Here is a 12,916-nt window from a genome sequence, read left to right on the forward strand (position 1 = left end):
GGAAACCTTGTGCGGCGAACACCACAATCCAGGAATAGAACATCCTTTTGCAGAAGCTTGGTGTTGCCGTCAACACCAACACCGACGCTGTGGACGTCGAGGCCTTTGAAAAGTTTCGGGCAACCTTTGTGGCCCCTTTGTCGCCCTCCAAGGAGGAGGCACTGCAGGCCTTTCTGGTGAATTCGACCCGGTGGCCTAGAACCTTGACTTGACCGGGCTTGACGACGAGGCTATATAAGCCTTGTGCTCAGCTGTTTTTTCGCAAAATTGGTTTCCCAATAGTGTCAATTACGTGTTTCGACTGGAACGTGCGAGGTACCAATGCTCACGCGCGTCGCATTGTCGTTTGGGAGTTTGTTGCCCAAGAGCAGGCGACTCTTGTATGCCGCTATTGCGTCGTCGCGGTTGGCCAACTCGATTGAGGAAGCGGCCGCGACGACTGGTACATGACGGGTTTCAGGCGGAGGCAGTGGCTCCTGTTGGTGCACTGATTGCCTAGGAAGGTCGTTTGTTGTCTTCACGTCGCAAAATACTTGTGTGTAAATCACAACCACATGTGCTATTCAGTCGATCTTGGGATTATTGTGGCCAACTTAGGATGTAACAAACTCTGAGCCTGTTCGGCAGAACTTTCATGAGTTGGCTGGCCAGCCAGCCGAACACCCTCTTTACTTCTGCTTAATAAAAAACGTGCCAAGGCACGATCGAGAAAAAGAAAAATTCAGATGCTAATGGTACACAACCAAGTCCATGCACAATATGCTTTCTTTTAGGGGTGTTAATAAAGATAGAAGATTACAAAAGATCCGGCAGAACATGAAACTAAAACTGTTCATCATGCGTCCAGTTCTACACAACAAAATACAAGTAGGGGTAACCTCACAGACGAAAATTCCGAAAGGAAATATTAACTGCATACTTTCTGGTGTTTCTTATAATACAGATCATGTGCCTTTTCAAGTGTGTTTTTACCTAACTTCGTCTGGTTCTCTTTTTTAGAGGCTTCTGGGCTGGGGACAAGGTGCCGATGTGTCTGAAAGACTTCCTCGAGAACTGGCTTTCATTGGGGACGAATAAATTATGAGCTGGGTCAGGTTAGGACTGTTCTTAACATGCCCCCTCCCCCAAGTTTGCATCTTACTTTCAAAAAAAAAAAATTGCATCTTGTTTGCTCCCTAGTTTGCAACATATTTCGTCCCTTCTCCAGTTTTATGGTAAGGTAACTTGTATTACTAGTATATTGCCCAAGCTAACGCTACGATGACATCTAGAAAAATAAATAAATCATAAAACTACATTTAGATAGCAAGTCAGATATGCAGCTCCATGTTGCTTCTGAATACTGGCATAATAGTAATATAACTATGGTACTGATACTTCCAAAAGAAAACTTTTGCCTAGAGTAGGAATCTGTAAAGACTTGAAAGCAACCAGCAAACACTAATTCCTTCAGATTCGAACCATGTACAGGAATGAGCCCCTTCACAAACTTGTCACACACACATTGTATTCCAGACATTGACAAAACCTCTAGATGATTATTCTTCTGTAGAGCAGGAAGAATCAGCATAGCATCCACGTTTGTGCAGTCATCTATATACAAGTTCTCTAAGAACTTAATGTCGATTCCAGATGAAGTGAGAAGAGAACACTCGCACAGATTTAGGGAACAACCTGATAGCTCTCAACTTGCAAATTTAGGGGCCAGCCTGATAGCTCTCTCTTTTGCTGTTTGTTTTTGATGTGACTCCATAGAAGCAGAAACTGATCCTGAGTTGTGTTGAATCTCTTTGGAATCCACAGGATCGAAATCTGGCTCGTCCTCACTTGAGCTCAGAGATGATAAACTATCTTCTGCAACCATCTTGACCCTAAACATTTTGTATAACAATGGCTAAATAAGTTGATTCAGACATAATAACCTCGCTGATTCAACAAAGGAACCCCACTGAAGCTATTATCAGTTTTCACTCAGATAGTGAAAGAGCAACACCAGTGTTCCTTAATAAGGAGCCCACCCATTCAAAATTTCTGCCATCAAACAAAAACTCTGGAGTCACTAATGCATTCAGGGTCTATTTTTATCAAGTGAGTTATTCTCAAATTCTCATACCCAAGCACTAATTTGGAGCAAGGGGAAAGAAAATACCACACTGCAGTTTGACACTGCATGCAACAAGAAAAGGTAGTATCATCGCCACTCGAATATGAACCTGGGCAATATTGAGAAAATAACAGCAGTGAGCTTTTGTTCTTGTATAAAAAATGAAATTGCAAATGTAAAATGGGTTATAAAATAAAATGCAAACTATATCATATAAATATAATTTAGCCCCTTCTTTTTGGAAAGGGCATAGCAAGTTATTTTCATGTGCATCCCTAAAATATTGTTAGCAAAAAAAAATCATACTATGCTCAAGTTATTACCTTGCGGCTGCAATCTCAAGCCAAACAGTTAAGCATGAGAGAGGAGTTACATCTGGAAACCATGAAGCAATCATGGCAAGCAAATACCACTGCATTTATTTTGCTTTAATCAGGAGTGCCTCCCCAGGTTTTTTTTGCTTTTCACAGACTCCAAGAATGCAGAAAAGTTCCATGAAATTATTGCCATCAACAGTAGCAAAAGATGAATCACTGCTTCCTGGAGGTATATTACCAGATGCTTTCCTTCGAAGTGACATCATATTTTTCATAGTAGTCAGTATGTGAGTCCTCAATCTTGAATCCCTGATCTCTTTGGTTGCCTGAACAGTGAACACAACAACGACAGGAATAAATTAATTCATGGTATTCGCAACAAGTTATCATCAGAAACCCTAAAATACAAAGCTTAAAAAATTACCACTTCATAACAACTTCAATAGGAGATCCGGCTATCTGAGCTTCTGTTAAAAAACTAACCTGCCAAAAGGCACAATTACAATCAGTGTGTGGACTTATCTAAATAACAAAAAACCTCAATAACATACCATATGAAATTATGAACGAACAGACAAACTAAACTGTTATGGATTATATATCACTATATCAGTAGCTGTAATTAGTAACACACAAATAGAAATTATTAGCATCACATATCTACAAGACAAAATTACCAGCAATTTTGATATTGCTAAACTGAGCGGAAGGTGCATAGCAACATTACCTACTTGCCTCTGCCAGTAGATTTACCAAGCTCTCCAATTGCTTCTGCTGGATTCGCAAGTCCAGGTACCAATGTAGACACAAAAACAAGTTAGTTCCTCCCTAACCCTCCATCTCTACAGAGGAAACCGACAAACCAAGACCAACTGCAGGGGCGGATCCGATAACTTTTACAGCAAAACCGAATTTTGCAGGCAAGATACATGTACACGCTTGTAATTAGATCAGATCCGAGTACACGAAATAGCTTAAGCTAGGGTATGGGTTCTCGGCATCGCACAACTGGGAGAACAGATAAGGGATGGGCATACCTGTTGGTTGGTCGTCGCTGGCGAAGACATGGCGAAGGGCCCGACGAAAACCTGGGCAACTGTCGTGTGATGCCGAGGACGGCGGGGGCGATCGGAGCGGGCGGCGCGCCGGCTTCGAGACGGCAGCGAGCATCGAGCGCACGGAGCCACGGGCGGGCCGGACTGGACGGCCTGTCGTCGCCGTGCGTTCCAGGTCCTGGCCCTGCCCCCGCCCCCGCCTCCATCTCCGCCGTGATGCAGCGGCCTCAGACCCGGCCCGCATCGCGGGGCCAGCCACGAAGCAGGCCAGGGGGAGAGGCACTGATGTGGCTGCACTTCGAGGGGGCTCGAGAAAGTGGAGAGCGCAGCGGAGGCATCGGCGACACGCACGAGGGAGGACGAGTCGCAGGCCTCAAGCGCCGCGAGGCCCTCAGAGGTTGAAGTGTCGGCGGCGTCTAGGGCTTTCTCGAACTCAGCGACCGTCGCTGCCAGGACTCCACTCCCCGGACTCTCTCCCTCCCCAAATCTTGTTTATTTTGGAAGATAGATGAAAATGGGGCGCGGGTTGGGAATCACCGAATCACGGTGCGGAGGCGGAAGTGCCTGGGTGCGTTTGAAGCCTGGGTGAGAAGCATGGCATCACGTATAGAAGAGGGACCGTCGGATTTGGTTCGGACGTTTTATCAGTCCTCGATTCTATCAGCCGGGGATGTTTTATTTAGAGATCTAGTATAATTTTAATTAGTCTATTATAGTAGAGATTAAAATTACTATATGAGTTGCTTCTTAGTTTCTGTATTAGTTAATATATTGTAGTTTAACATATTTTATCATTCGAATATAGGTGTTTTGAAGATCTTGTTATAGAGAACACAATGCTACAAACTGATCTGAAGCGGACGCCAGTTTGGCCCCTAATTGATAGCCTTTTTACTTTTGTAGGTTGCCACAGGAACAAAATTTTGCCAACTGTTGTATTAGTCCATTAATGGCTCCCTAATGGACGCTTGTTATCAACGTCCATCCTTAGAGCTTGTTTGGTTTTATAGGACTAGAGACTACTTTTTAGTCTATTTTAGTCTCTTTTAACTAAATAGGAGAGACTACTAGAAATATTTTTAGTCTCTAATCCACTAGTCCTTTGGGAGAGACTTTTTAGGACTAATAGATCAATTTTACAGCTCTTATCACTCCCTCTCTCCTCCCTCACTTCTGTCCAAAGAAAGAAGAAGGATATTTTAGTCTTTGTTCAGCCCTTTAGTCCCTAAAACCAAATATGTTATTTAGCCCCTCTTTTAGTCTCTAGTCCCAGAACCAAATAGGGCCTTAGTATTTGCTGTCACTCGACTTATAAAATAGTACAGTACTAGCGCAACTTTATAAGCCACCAGAGCAAGCCTTAAGCCTAAGAAACCCGACACCTAGTCCCTGCCTCTCACCATGAGAGTTGCAACAGTCGCCACGGTGGTAGCATGCGTCATGCTGTTTGCCAGCGTTGCCGATGGTCGCGCACCGCCTGTCGTCAGCTCCGACGGTGCTAGAGCCGCTGCTGGATTAGCAGATAGGGGCTCTGGCAGCGCCAGAGCTGCTGCTGGCTCAGAAGGCTTGTTTAAATTTACGATGTAAAGTTTTGGGGTCACTTTGAGTGTTAATGAGGTATCATATGTGGTGTTCGAATATTAATAAAAAATAAATTATAGAATCCGTCAGTGATCCATGAGACGAATTTATTAAGCCTAATTAATCCACCATTAGCACGCGTGTTACTGTAGCACCACATTGTCAAATCATTGACTAATTAGGCTTAAAAGATTCGTCTCGTAAATTAGTCGCAAACTTGCAATTAGTTATTTTTAGACTATATTTAATACTTTATGTATGTGTCCAAATATTTGATAGAATATGAAATAAACTTTAGGGGGGAGAAACTAAAAAAAGGCCTTACGGAAATATTTGCCGATCACGGCGGCCACCACGGTTCCGGCCGTAGCCTCGTCGTCTTCTTCTGCACCCTTCACACGACGCCACCTTATCCATCACATGCAAGAGAAGAGCGGAGCATTTATGCCTTGTTTAAATTCAGTATGTAAAATTTTGGGATGTCACATCGGGTGTCACATGGTGGCATCGCATGAAGTGTTCGGATACTAATAAAAAAATAAATTACAGAATTCGTCAGTAATCCGCTAGACGAATTTATTAAGCCTAATTAGTCTGTCATTAGCACATGTGTTACTATAGCACCATATTGTCAAAATCATGGACTAATTAGGCTTAAAAGATTCATCTCGTAAATTAGTCACAAACTGTGTAATTAGTTATTTTTTAGTTTATATTTAATACCTATGCATGTGTCAAACATTCGATGTGACAGAGAGTATATTTTAGAGAAAGAAATTAAACAAGGCCTTAAGACTGTTAAGAGTGGCTGCCACAGGAAACAGTAGATCGGTGCCTTCCACACACGAACACAGATGTGGTGCCTAGGGGTACATGCCCCCATCGTACGAATACGGTCATATATATTTAACGGTTCTATAAGCCTTTAGGTGAAATAGGTCGGCTTGTGGCTCTTAGGACGTGTTCTTTTTCGTGGGAGAAAAGATTAAAGACTAAATTTTAGTCTTATTTAGTACTTTTGAATCAAACACAAGGAACTAAAATAGAAATTAGGGACTAAAATGTAGTAGTCTTTGGGGGCGCTAATTGGGACTAAATAGCCTATATCTTTCCCTCTCTCTCCTCCCTCGTAGTCACTCTCCTCCTCTTTAGTCCTTTCTAGTCCCTGAAAACAAACACTATTTTAGTTCCTATTTTAGTTCTTGTTTTAGTCTCTGATATTAGGACTAGAGAAAAGAACACACCCTTATAATTGGCCTTGGAGCCATGGGCCGGGTTGACCCATTCCCATCCCAAGACCAAGGTTTCTTTACATTTGTAGTGATTTATGGGGGATTTAGAAAACCATGAATAATAAGATGATAGTAGAGATTAGAGAAAATCTTTTCAAACAATCTGTCTGACATTTTTCAAAAGAGTTTATCATTTCTACAGAAACGGTATTTCCAGCTGAAGCCCGCTGATTGTGCTCGGTTGTGTGTGATGGACGCTGAGCACAAGGTAATGCAGCAAACACCCAAATTCAATAGGAAAAAGTCTATTTTACCTCTCTAAACTATCCTCAAAGTTTAGTTTTTCTCTCTAAACTCGAAAACTGGATAAACCACCTCCCTTAACTTTTAAAACTATTTATTTTACCTGCCTAAACTGATTACAGGTGGTTTTCAAATACGGTTTTGTCTTTTTCATTTTTATTTATTACGAACACGGTAGAGCTTGCCACATGCGTCTGACATAAACAATATTATGGGCACTGACGACCGTCTCATACCCGACAAGCGTGGGCAACAAGACTAGGTAGCACACGTATCCATTCTCTCTTTCTCTAACTTGTAGGGCCATTCCCTTTAACTATAAAAGGGGATGCACTCTCTCCTCTCTGGAGCGACATTCTCTTTGGCTTGCTCTGGCTCTCCCCAAAAAGAGAAGCTAGACGATTCGACGACCTGATGACTCAAACAACTCAATAGTTCTAGAACTCTAAAGCTACACAACGCACACTCCAATACTTAGCGCACGTTAGAGCCCCCGTCACTCTCGGCCCTTTGGTTCAGAGTCCGACCGGGACTTTAACATCCCCTTCTTATTCCTACTCGTTTGTAACCCCACAGCAAACTTCGAGCACCTGGGCTCAGGAATAAAATCTCCGATCGACCGAAACTAGACGTAGGGCACGTTGTCTGAACCAGTATAAATCCTGTGTCATTGAGTACTAGGTCATATCCGATCATAACGCACGGCAAAACTACAAATTCGAAAACAAAGAAGGAAACTTGTTTGGGCCAAATGTTCAATCGAAAACTCTGTGCTGTATTAGGCCCGGTATGATAAATAACGGCCCACGGATCGAAATATGCGTCTAGCCATCGCCAATGTCCAAATCCAAATCGGACGTCCCGTGACGCCCCAGTATCCGGAGGCCGGAGCCCCATCGCGCCTTATCCCTTAGTACCTCCGCACAGCAAACACATCACCACCCACCGTGTTCGTGTTCGCTCCACACGTGCCACCACCAGAGACCTCCCGCCGGTTACACCAATGGAGGCCGTCCTACGACATCCATCGCTCTCGCGCCTCAAGCCTCCGAACCCGAGCCCTCCTAGAACGCCATCGCCATCACTTGCTCCCCCATCTCTCCTCCGCCTTCGTGCGCGCCGGCTCATCGCCGCCGCGTTGTTCCAGGACCAGAAGCCGAAGGAGCCAGCAAGCAAGGGAGGCGATGACGAGGAGGCGTACGGCAAGGTGGACCGCATCGTCTCCAGCCGCACCGTCAGCAGCGCGGTGTTTGCGGAGGACAGTTCGGCCACTGCCGCCGTCGCCACGGAGTACCTGGTGGAGTGGAAAGACGGGCACGAGCCGTCGTGGGTGCCCACGGAGGCCATAGCGGTGGATGTCGTGGCCGAGTACGAGACGCCGTGGTGGACAGCGACCAAGAAGGCGGACATGGAGGTGCTGGCGGAGATGCTCATGGACGAGACGCTGCGGCGGGACCCCGACGCAGAGGACACGTAGGGGCGCACCGCGGCGCACTTCGCCGCAGGGCTAGGTTCCGAGGAGTGCCTGCGCGCGCTCGCAGCGGCCGTATGAGGTGTTAATGGGGTGTCGTATGAGGTGTTCGAATACTAATAAAAAATAAATTATAGAATTCATTAGTAATTTATGAGATGAATTTATTAAGCCTAATTAATCCATCATTAGCATATGTGTTACTATAGCACCACATTATCAAATCATAGACTAATTAGGCTTAAAAGATTCATCTCGTAAATTAGTCGCAAACTTGCAATTAGTTATTTTTAGGCTATATTTAATACTGTATGCATGTGTCCAAATATTCGATAGAATAGGGAGTAAACTTTAGGAGAAGAAACTAAACAAGGCCTTACAGAAATATTTGCCGATCACAGTGGCCACCACGGTTCCAGCTGTAGCCTCGTCGTCTTCTTCTACACCCTTCACACGATGCCACCTTATCCATCGCATGCAAGAGGAGAGCGGAGCATTTAGGCCCTGTTTAAATCCAAGGTGTAAAGTTTTGGGGTGTTACATTGGGTGTCACATGGTGGCATCGCATGTGGTGTTCGGATACTAATAAAAAACAAATTATAGAATCTGTGAGTAATCCGCGAGACGAATTTATTAAGCCTAATTAGTCTATCATTAGCACATATGTTACTATAGCACTGTCGGTGTTTCGGACCGGGGGTCCTCAACCAACCAGTAAATTAGAACTGCGTGCCCCTAATCCCGAATGGTGATGTAAAGAGATACAAGGTTTATACTGGTTCAGGCAATCGACGCCCTACGTTGAGTCTGAGAGATCGATCTTGTACTCCTTGCACTAAAGTGCTCGTAGTAGGGGGTTACAAGCTAGGAGAGAGAGGGAGCTAGTCCTAGGTCTCGGCAAGGTGTCGTGTGGGCCGTCTGAGATGTTGCTCTCAGGCGGCAGGGATGTGTACGTATGTGTGTGTTACAAGGTGTTCTTCTCCGTCTGTCCCCTCTCTAAGTGGCCCAAGTCCTCTCCTTTTATAGCTGAAGGGAGGACAAGGACAGTACATGTGTTAACTATGCGGCGTTGTGCCAACAGGGGTGGCATGTCCGAGCCCTGTGGCCTATTCCTGTGGCGGCGTGGCCGTCGGAGTGGTCCGTCCTTAGAGCACTGGGGCGGCGTGCCAGTCCTATCCGATCCTGTGCGTCGTGGGAGCCCTAGGACTGCCTTGGAGTGGGTGCGGTAGTGGATGTGCAGACCACTATGGACGGACTATGCGCGAGGCCGAGGCTTGATCGGCGTTGAGGCCACACCGTAGTGGGGGGTCTCGGTGGGCACGAACCCCAAGATAGCCGAGACCTTGGTGTACAGTGTCGAGGCCTCGAGTGGGCGGCTGATCTGATGCGTCGGCTTGGAGGCGGTGATGACCTGGGCCAAGTTGTCCGTGCGATGTTGTTTTCGAGGCGGGGATCGCGGTACACAGTGTAGTGTGGGCGCTGATCGTGGGCACAGCGTCAGAACATAGTGGCCGGTAATCCCCGCCGTGCCCTGTCCCAGCCGGTATGGCGCTGATGTGACCTCGGGCCCCGTCGGCCATTCTGTGGCGTCGAGCCATCGTCCGGCTGAAATTGCGGGAGTGGTTGAAGTATTAATGAGACATGACGTGCTGTCGGGAAGACCGGCCAAGGCAGGGGCGACAGATTATGGATAAGCTGGCTTCGTGCGCTATGGAGAATGAGGCCTCGCGTGAGATGGAGAGCGGAGCCCTTGCCGAGGCCTTCCGCGAGACGCCTCGCGTGATACGGAGAATGTACCTCCTGCCGATGCCTTCCGTGGAGAGCCTCGCGTGAGGCGAAGATCGTGTTCCCTGCCGAGGCCTTCCGTGGAGAGCCTCGCATGAGGCAAAGATTGTGTCAGGGCACCGAGACCTCCTACGCGAGGCTCGAGGCGAGGCGGAGGGCCTGGTGGTCTCGGACGTGGCGGTGAGGGGTCCATGGCTTATCTTCTAGCTTTGTTTTTTGATGGGACTTAAGCGACCCCTTTGACGTTCGCTCGGGGTACCCTGTTCTAAGGTACCCGACAGTAGCCCCCGAGCCTCCGGGGGAGTGCGTGCACTCTCCCTGAGGGTTTGTCGAGGCTTGGTTTATACCCGCTCCTGTAGGAATTGGGTTTTGTTTTTTGAGGTTCCGGTGGGTGTGCGCGAGCACACCCGCCGGGTGTAGCCCCTGAGGCCCTAGAGGAGTGGGGTTACTCGTCCAGGGGCTTTTTTCATTTTCACGTTTGAGCGAGTAGTTTTTATCACATTTGCCGAGCCCATAAGCGCAAGTTCGGGTTGCGGGGGTCTCGGCGAGGCTGCAGGAAAAGCCTTCTAGCCTCCGCACGGAGCGAGAGGTCCGTCAGGGGTCCCCTAACTTTGGGTATGACCCGCACGCTTCTTTTTTGCTCGAAAGGAGGGGTGGAATGTGCCTCGCTACCCTCGATGGGCCCGAGCGGTAGCACTTCCGGTGAGCTGTTAACGGGTGAGTCCGAGTGAAGGCCCGTACCTCATTCGCTAGGGGATGGCTAGTGGTCCAGAGATGCACTCCAAGTAGTGGGTGCCGAGGCCGTTCGTTGGGCCTCGGTGACTCGGTGCCTCCCTACGGTGGGATCCCATTCGGAGACTTCCCTGCCGGTCTCGGACATGACTTAGGACGCCCCGAGCGACTGTTCACTCAGGCCTCAGCCTTTCGTAGGCTTGCCCCAAAGCCGTCCCTGACTCTGTTGCCTTGGGACGGTTGTCAAAACCTCTTGGAGGCCCAGCCTTCGAACCCCTGGACCATAACGGGCTCGGTGCCCTTTATCATGTTAGTAACAAAACCTCTAGCGCGGATTTAGACCGTTTGTCTTTGTCTTGGGTGTCCTGGCCTTTTTATCCGACCCACACATATCCTTTTTGTTCGGACGGAGGATTTGTTTGCCGAGCCCATTCTAGTCTCGGCAAGGTTGTAGGAAGAGCCCCTAGCCTCTATGTGAGAGGGCCGTCGGGAGTTCCCCTGGCTTTTTATACGCCCCTCGCGCGTGAGGGTTTGTTTGCCAAGGCCCCTTTGGGCGTGAGCCTAGGTCGTGGGGTCTCGGCATATTTGCAGGAAGAGCCCCCTAGCCTCTGCATAGGGTGAGAGAGCCGTCAGGAGCTCCCTTGTCTTTTTGTACGACCCTCACGCTTTCTTTTCGCTCGGAAGGAGGGTTTGTTTTGCCGAGGGCCTTCGAGTGCGAGCCGGGGTCGCTGGGTCTCGGCAAGGTTGCAGGAAGAGCACCTTAGCCTCTGCATAGAGTGAGAAGGCCGTCGGGGGTTCCCCTGACTTTTTATGCGACCCTCATGCTTCCTTTTCGCTCGGAAGGAGGGGTGAAATGTGTCTCGCTACCCTCGGTGGGCACGAGCGGTGGCACTTCCGGTGAGCTGTTATCGGGTAGTCCGAGTGGAGGCCCGAACCCCGTTCCCTAGGGGACAGCTAGCGGTCTAGAGACACACTCCAAGAGTACCAGAGGATTTCTCTAGTGGGTGCCAAGGAAGTTCGCTGGGCCTCGGTGGCTCGGTGCCTCCCTACGGTGGGATCCCATTTGGAGACTTCCCTACTGGTCTCGGACATGACTTTGGGCGTCCCAAGCATTTCGCTTGCTTGGGCCTCAGCCCCATATAGGCTCGCCCATGGTCGTCCCTAACTCTGTTATCCTGGGGTGGCTGTCGAAACCCTTTGGGGCCCAGCCTTCGAACCCCTAGATCGTAATAGGCTCAGAGCCTGGTTCCTTCATACGAAAGGAATAGGCCGCAAAGAATATCTTCCCTATTGGCTTGGCTACGGGTGGTGCACCTTTTGAGGCGGTTTCATGGGGAGTCGAAACAACGCCTGCTGCCGTAGTGGCTGAGTGTGATGTGGTGGATGGGACATAACTGTCCTCGCATTTAATGCGAGAGACGTGGGCGCATGGGCCGATGAAATCGGCTCGTGGTTAACCGCACTGGATCAGGGTGAAAACCTCCCTGATTTCGTCGCCCGTTTGTTTTGCCTCCTCCCTGCATAAATACCCAAAGAGTCTCGCCCCTCCTCGTCTTACCTTACCTGCATTAGCACCGCCTCCGTCGAGCCGTTGCTAGAGCAGCGGGTGCTAGGAGGAAGAGGAGAGAAGAGCGAGCCTAGGAAGAAAGTAAGAAAAAAGCGAGAGCGTGGGAGAGGGAGAAAAAACTCACTGCCGCACTCGATTCCTCCATCGCACCCATGGTCGGCGACATCGTCGTTATTGAGGCGGACCCCTAGGATCCATCGAATGTCACCGAGGAGATGCTTTAGTCGCTTGTCGACGGCGGACTCCTCCGCCCGATGATAGACCCCACTATGCCAGAGTGGATTGCTCTGTACGGTGAGCCAGAGCCGAGGCCTCGCGACGGCTACGTCGTGAGCTTCGTCTCCTTCCACGAGCACGGCCTCGGCGCCCCGGTGGACCGGTTCATGCAGGCGCTCCCGCACTACTACGGCGTGGAGCTCCACAACTTTAATCCCAACTCCATCGCTCAGGCGGCTATCTTTGTTGCCATCTGCGAGGGGTATTTGGGGATTGCTCCCCATTGGGAGTTGTGGCTCCACCTGTTCCGGGTGGGGTGCACTACCAAGCCGATGGGTACGTCGGGTAAGAGGAAGGCGACGAGGGCCGGCGGCTGCACTCTCCAAGTGCGCCAGGACCGCCAGCACCTTTACATCCCGGCCCAGCTCGCGTCCTCTAATCGACAGTGGTACACGAGCTGGTTCTACCTTCGTAACGATGACGGAGGACTTCCCCCTTACACTAGGCGGATTGTGGGGAGCTGCCCGGAGAGATGGAAGTACGACGTCCCAAA

At 48.9% G+C, this 12,916-nt stretch overlaps 1 long non-coding RNA gene and 1 pseudogene across 4 annotated transcripts; one reads left to right on the forward strand and one right to left on the reverse strand.

Moving 5' to 3' along the window:
• Positions 1-1,256: 1,256 nt before the first annotated feature.
• LOC136540697 (uncharacterized) lies at positions 1,257-4,029 on the reverse strand. 4 transcript variants are annotated; one of them, XR_010780015.1, is made up of 6 exons: positions 3,459-4,029; positions 3,149-3,192; positions 2,846-2,904; positions 2,428-2,747; positions 2,114-2,213; positions 1,257-2,031 (listed from the first exon to the last, which is right to left on the reverse strand). It is a non-coding gene; the product is annotated as an uncharacterized lncRNA (long non-coding RNA). The 4 variants fall into 4 exon arrangements; XR_010780013.1 differs by having other exon boundaries at positions 1,257-2,213; XR_010780014.1 differs by having other exon boundaries at positions 1,257-2,213; positions 3,149-3,195.
• Positions 4,030-7,410: 3,381 nt separating this feature from the next.
• Positions 7,411-8,144, forward strand: LOC136537465 (probable signal recognition particle 43 kDa protein, chloroplastic; annotated as a pseudogene).
• Positions 8,145-12,916: the final 4,772 nt, after the last annotated feature.

This window comes from Miscanthus floridulus, chromosome 2, assembly GCF_019320115.1.
Source record: "Miscanthus floridulus cultivar M001 chromosome 2, ASM1932011v1, whole genome shotgun sequence".
In the NCBI taxonomy this organism is placed as follows: domain Eukaryota; kingdom Viridiplantae; phylum Streptophyta; class Magnoliopsida; order Poales; family Poaceae; genus Miscanthus; species Miscanthus floridulus.